General features: G+C 42.5%; 1 long non-coding RNA gene across 3 annotated transcripts; it reads left to right on the top strand.

The window, feature by feature from the left end:
* Positions 1–3,693: 3,693 nt before the first annotated feature.
* Positions 3,694–6,772, top strand: LOC104603033 (uncharacterized). 3 transcript variants are annotated; one of them, XR_016085896.1, is made up of 5 exons: positions 3,694–3,835; positions 4,107–4,170; positions 4,426–4,724; positions 5,510–5,607; positions 6,452–6,772. It is a non-coding gene; the product is annotated as an uncharacterized LOC104603033 (long non-coding RNA). The 3 variants fall into 3 exon arrangements; XR_736144.3 differs by lacking the exon at positions 3,694–3,835 and adding an exon at positions 4,959–5,043 and having other exon boundaries at positions 3,861–4,170; XR_736145.3 differs by lacking the exon at positions 3,694–3,835 and having other exon boundaries at positions 3,863–4,170.
* The last annotated feature ends 242 nt before the right edge of the window (positions 6,773–7,014 follow it).

The following is a 7,014-nucleotide window of genomic DNA, read 5'->3' as shown; positions in this document are numbered from 1 at the left end:
AGAGTGCTGAGCTGCCTATTAGGTGACGAGCTGACTAGAGGGCCGAGTTGCCTATTAGGTGTCGAGCTGACTAGTGGGCCGAGCTGCCTGGTGGTGAGTTGGATTGATGAGCTTTGTCATTCTTTAGAGACCTGCAAGGAACCAAATGTCAAAGGACCCGAGATGGCTAACCCGGCAAGGTCGCTCCGATGCTTAAGTCAGTACTCTCATAATAGACTGCGAGCTAAAAATCACAATGTTTGAGAGCTAGAACTTGCTTACTTGCATGAGCTTTGTCATTCTTTAGAGACCTGCAAGGAACCAAATGTCAAAGGACCCGAGATGGCTAACCCGGCAAGGTCGCTCCGATGCTTAAGTCAGTACTCTCATAATAGACTGCGAGCTAAAAATCACAATGTTTGAGAGCTAGAACTTGCTTACTTGCCCCTTGTCATTGGGGTTGGTGCCTTTATATAGGCCTTGCTCAAGTACCGCCCCAGAGGTCTCTGGGAGGTCATGTCTAACTGGTCCGAGATTCTTGGAGGTAACCGCCATGCACGTTGACCACCCTCCAGATCGTTCGGAACGTGGGCCAACTTTCAAGGATCATGGGAGTGTTTGGATATGCATGCCGAATTCGTCGATGAGCACATCTTGCAAGTCGCTAGGTCGGCGCATGTGCCAGATCGCCAGGTCGGTGCCTATGCTAGGCCGCTAGGTCGCGCCTGTGGCAGGCTACCAAGTCGCCAGGCCGGTGCCTGTGCCAGAACGCGCTAGGGCTAGGCCGCCAAGCCGCACCTGGGCCGCCATCAACTTGGCTAAGGCAAGTTGTTGCAAAAGTGGTTACGGGTGTCACCTAGTTGTTCTAAGGTGCCATGTGTCACAATGTCATTGGAGGGCCAAATCCGCCCTCATCATTTCCCTCCACTCCCGAGTCGAAAGTAACTTGGGGAAGGGAGTAGATTTCACCTTTTGGTACGGAATGAATAATTCGATGAGCTCGTAAGCGTCGATTCAATTCCTTAGGCTCTGGGAGCGACTCGCAGTCCGCTCCTTGATTTTGCCCATGCCGAAGAGGCGACTGGGTCTTATATGGTGAGGAGGTCTTCGCTAGTTTGGTATTTTGGACCTTAGGCTCTGGGAGCGACTCAGAGTCCACTCTCCTTTATCTTGCTCATGTCAAAGAGGCGATTGGGTCTTATGTGGTGTTTTAGCCCTTAGGCTCTGGGAGTGCCTCATAGTGCACTCTCCTTGATCTTTGATTTTGCCCATGCCAGAGAGGCAACTGAGACTTGTATGCCCATGCCAAGGAGGCGACCGGGACTTATCGTAGTGCCGAGGTCTTTTATTAGTTCGCCATTTCCCGCTTGGGCCAGGTCGCATCAGAGCCAGGCCGCCAGGTCGCGCCTATGCCAGGCCGCCATGTCGCGCCTATGCTAGGCCGCCGGGTCGCGCCAGGGCCAAACCACCATCTCACGCCTAGGCCAGGCCGCACCAGGTCGGCTCCTTAGAGCTACAACTGCGCTACATCAACCTCGTTATTGATGTCGGTTACCCACTCCTACAAGAAGCTACTAGGAGCTCGACCTACGGGGGCAACACTATTGACTTTAGGTCACTAGCTCGCACGGGAGCCTTGGAAGGCTCGACCGGTAGGGGCGTCCATGCAGTTTGTTGGCCGCCTACTCCCGCAGAAGCCACGAAGAGCTCATCTTTGTAGAGGGTACCTCGCGAAGAGGACTGATGAGGCTTTATCCGAGTTGAAATAAAGTTGGTAGAGTTGCTTAGTCTGTTAGCCATCAACTTCTTGCATAGTCTTTGAATTCAAAAAAAATGGAAACTAGAAAGTGAGAGCTTTTAGTAGAACTTAGCTTTCTGGAAGAAGAGGACTTAGCCTTTTCGGAGGATGAGAATTTAGCTTTTTGTAGTGTTTCCCACAGACAGCGCCAATTGATGAATTGATCTTTGGTGATGGCCAATTTTTTGGGCTAAGTACCTCGTCTTTGGTCTGCTTCCATGTGGCCGATGACTCAGAGGCCGAAGTGGAGCTGCCTAGGTGTCGTGCTGCCTGTGAAGTGCCGAGCTGACTAGAGGGTCGAGCTGCTTGTGAGGTGCGGAGCTGCCTAGGTGCCGAGTTGAATTGATGAGCTTCGTTGCTCTTTAGAGACCTGCAAGGAACCAAATGTCAAAGGACCCGGGGTGGCTAACCCGGCAAGGTCGTTCCGATGCTTAAGTCAGTACTCTCATAGTAGACTGCGAGCTAAAAATCACAAAGTCTGAGAGCTAGAACTTGTTTACTTGCTTACTTGCTCACTTGCCCCTTGTCATTGGGGTTGGTGCCTTTATATAGGCCTTGCTCATGTACTGCCCCCGAGATCTCTGGGAGGTCGTGTCTAACTGGTCTGAGATTTCTAGAGGTAACCGCCATGCACGTTGACCACCCTCCAGATCGTTTGGTACATGGGTCAACTTCCAAGGATCGTGGGAGTGTTTGCATATGCATGTCGAATTCGTCGGCAAGCATGTCTTGCAAGTCGCCAGGTCGGCGCATGTGCCAGACCGCAAGGTCGGTGCCTGTGCCAGGCCGCCAGGTCGCGCTTGTGCCAGGCTGCCAGGTCGCGCCTGGGCCAGGCCACCAGGTCGTGCCAGGGTCAGGCCGCCAGGTGGGACACCATCAACTTGACTAAGGCAAGTTGTTGCCAAAGTGGTTCCGGGTATCACCTAGTTGTTTTGAGGTATCATGTATCACAATGTCATTGGAGGGCCAAATCCGCCCTCATCAAAATATTTGCTGATTTTGGCCTTTTCATCGACTAGAGCTGTTCATTCAAAGGCTAAATATCACAACGGTGGAGTGGGGAGCTTCAATTGTGGCTATGGACAGTGGAGCCTGAACGAAGAACTTCAACAACGGCTCATTGGACGGAGAGCTTGAAGATGGGGAGCTCGTTGATGGGAGCTTGTTGATGGAGAGCTCGTTGATGGAGAGATTGAAGATGGGAGCTTGTTGATGGAGAGCTTGAACACGGAGCTCATTGACTGACTGTCAACTAATGGCAAAGACCTACTGGATACAAATTGAAAATTCAAGATACTGCAAAAACACATTTGGATGTTGAGGGACTGACTACACACAAGGATAATGTTCAAAAAATTTTCCTAAAATTTAAATATTTTTTTGGAAAATATAGATGCCCGTTAACTCTAAGACTAATTTAATACATTTAATGATCTGATGTCGTAGAATTCTACGATTGGTGAATGGGGAGGATGCGAATTCCCACCAAGGTCGTTGGCTCGTTTCACCAGACATGTGGATCAAATCCCATTGCCATCAGGGGTTGGAATTTGGAGAATTATGAAAATATGTTGTTGTATAGTATAGCCTAATGGATATAGATGGATGCAGCGACTAATTACGTACAAATTGAAATGCCAATAATTAACCTAGTTTGATGGATCTCTGTCTGTGGCTTCGATATTCTTAAAATGGGAGAGAATATAAGAGGCAATGAAAAGGACTGCAAACGGATCACAACAAATTGGGATATACTTAGGTTGTAAACATTCCTTTTTAGGTCATTATTTTATCCATCAGATTTATGTCACATGAATTTCTATTAATAAATGATCCAAATATTATACACTGCTTATTTCTATGACTCTCATAGGTTTTGGATGTGGGTTGGGTCCTTCTCCCATGGTCCGGTGCGGTGCATTCAGAACATTCCTAAATCGGCTTTCTAGGGTTTTCTTTTGCTCTTTTTCTTTCTTTCTCAATCATCTCCATAAACATTATCTTATTTAAGGTTGCCCGTTGCAAATTTGTATTCCGGTTTAGATTTGCATTCGTTCGGTAAGAATTAAAAAGTACGCCTATTTTCGATGTAAAAATGTGCATAGAACAAGGCTTGCATAAAAAATAGGTGAAAATATTGCTTTAATTTTGCCACGGTTTTGATCGAAGTAAATAAGTAGGTTTCCCTGAAGCAAAAAAAAAAAAAAACCGGTTTCCAACTGTTTTGTCTTCGGTTATGCGTTTGCGATAGATCTGAACTCCAAATCCATCCATCTGCCGACGTAATGAGAGATCTGAACTCTCATTTTGATTTTCTTTTCGTTTTTAGGTCACTTCCCTCGTCGGAAGAGAGATCTGAACTCCAAATCCATCGATTTGCCTTTTCCTGAGAGGTATGTCTGATATTTCTTCGTCCTATGGGTTTTCTTGAATCTTCCTTCGGTTCACATTTGCACTATGTTCATCAATTATGTGAAATGGAATGCAGCCATTTCCAGATCCCTCCTCTTATTCCTTCTTCTGCAAGTTTGCATCTTCATAACTTGATTCCTTCATTCTTCGTTTTTGTTATTGTTATTTTCTTAATGACATGCCATTTTCGTAATGGTTTGTGAATTTCCTTTTCTGATTAAAACTAAATGTAACAGGTTATAAATTCGAAAGGTAAGGAAGGTGGACGAAAGCAGGGTGATGGCGTCCTAAGATTAAAAACGGCGAAAAGAGGAGTATGAAGAAGTGCAGAGTGGATTTGGAAAATGTAGCAGAGGAAATCATCTACAACATCCTGGTGAACATCCCGGCCCGCACACTCTATGATTTGAGGCCAGTCTGCAAGCTTTGGTATAATCTCATGGAGTATCCAGAGTTCTACTGTTAGCCAAAGTTATAGCCTGATTTGTAATGTAGATAATCAAGAAAGAGAAAAGAGAATATAAGGACAGAAGAGGTATATAGACATATTCATGAATATTTTATGCCTGAATTCTTAGTTTTCTCCCAAAAACTTCCATGTCTCTGGATGTATTGTAAGGTTTATATTGTTTGGTTCTTTTTGTGATTTTTTAATAAATAACAGAAACTTTTCAATAAACAATGAACACCACACTGCACACCATATTGTTTGATTCTTTTTGTGAAATCAATTTCTATCACTTTAGTAAGGACAAGCTGTTAATTGCAGATTCAGGGGTTTCAAATCATAGAGATGGTTTAGTTGTTGTAAATGAGAAACTCAATGAGTGCAATTAGTCAAGGAAATCTTCACTGTGAGTGGCTCCCTCATCAAGCTTTTATATCATATGCCCGCCTGTGTATGGTTGTGTGTGCATTCATACTGCATATAAAAAATTGCATAGTGAAACTGATAATCAACAAAGTTTTTGTTATCTACCAAATAACTGTTATAATATAATTAGCTGCTAATATATTACTGTTATTCTTTTTTTTTTTGATAAATGTTAATATATTACTAGTTAACCTTTTAACATCTCATTTATCAATAAACCCATGAAAAACAAATAGTCCAAGGATTTATGGCACCACTGGAATCCCAGTTATCAATAAATGTTAATATATTCTACCATTTTTATGATTGGTGAAAAATGAGTTTACTATTGTTAGGTTTCTATTACTTCCCAGTTTTTTTTTTGATCAGCAGCTATTACTTCCCAGTTGATGTACAAAATTTGAATACATATCTGACACATTCTTGAAATATTTCACTTCTGGCAGATCTAAGGGTGTATTGAAGACTTTGAATCATTTTGAAAGATTTGGGAGAGATATGAAAGTGCTTTTGCTTACTAAGGTTTATGTTGTAAATGTTCTAGGTATTGTTTTATCATCTTCAGTCCTACAGTTTTTTGTGTACTGCATATGTTTGAAGGATGAGATAAGAAGTTGCAAAATGTTTATTCACAAATTTCCCATATTCTTGATATTATTTTATCTATTTTTGGTTACTTAATATGTTGCTAGATTTGATGAGGGTCTTCAATTTTCAAGAACCTACTCCCAGCTATTTGTCATATTGGCTACTTATTATAACTTCATTTGGACCAAGCTGGATTAGCTTTTAGACATTTATTTTCTAAGAGATGAGAGTGGTGTAACCCATGGGGGGCTGCATGGTGCAGCAGCCTAACTCCAACCCCAAGGTGGGAACTCCTAAGCCCTTGAGGTTGATAAATTCAACGTGCCTGCTGTATTTATTCTTCTAACCATCCATGGAATCATGGATAGGGGAATGCATTCTTTCCTTTAGGAAGAGGGAGAAAGGGAGAGAGGGGTATGGCTTAATAATTCCCTTTCACCCATTGAACAATGGTCCCTGTAATAGGCATAAACTTTACAATTGTAATGTTCGGTATACCTCTTGGGATAGCCACTTACTAGTGACTTCTTTCATCTACCTTTTTTTACTGTTTGCTTCCCCTTTTGGGAATTTATTTTATCTACTTAAGCTTTCGGCTTAGATGTAATCATATTTTTTAACTCCCTTAAACATGGAAATGGCCATGATGGCCTTGAGAGTGTACATAGATTTTGTTGTGTAACATTTTCAAGAGGCTATTGAGAAGAACATCATGGCCATTGGATTCTTTTATTTCTAGACTTTGATGTATGCGGGATGGTTTATGTCACTATTTTCTTTTTTGTTCCTTTATGTGGCAGGATGCCCGGGCAGCTAATTCTATGCCTTTTGGACGCTCCATAGTTGCTATTCAAAAAGAATAGTAATCGTTGGCGTGAAGAGGAGAGAGAAACTGGCTTATTTGGTAGAAGAGACCGTTGTATTTGCATTGATGGTGGGAGTAGTAGCTGGTTGTTTTTATATTGTTATTTTTTATCAAGGTGCCCATTGTATGCCCGTTGTACGCCCGGGCAGCTTGTTATTTTTTATATTTGTTTAATGGTGTGGAACACCATTTGGTAGCAAGAAACAGCTGTATTTGCATTGATAGAAATGTCAAACATCCACAAAAATTGTATTCTTATTTGCATCTTTCAAAACAAATGAGCTGAGTGCAAAGTGGGTGTGTAATCTTGAACCACTTTGCACTCACATGAACCAAACATTTTTGTTTTGTACTTTACAAATTTGTATTCGTACTCCAACCAAATGGAGCTTAAAGGATGGATTATAGCACAAATCAGTATGGTTACTATATTTAATCAAAGGTTTTACTTATCTCTCTCAATAAAGTAGTCATAAAAGCTCTATTGGAGGAAAAAAT

This window comes from Nelumbo nucifera, chromosome 4, assembly GCF_055504915.1.
Source record: "Nelumbo nucifera cultivar China Antique chromosome 4, China Antique-T2T, whole genome shotgun sequence".
Lineage (NCBI taxonomy): Eukaryota > Viridiplantae > Streptophyta > Magnoliopsida > Proteales > Nelumbonaceae > Nelumbo > Nelumbo nucifera.
This window is presented reverse-complemented; position numbering and strand designations above follow the sequence as displayed.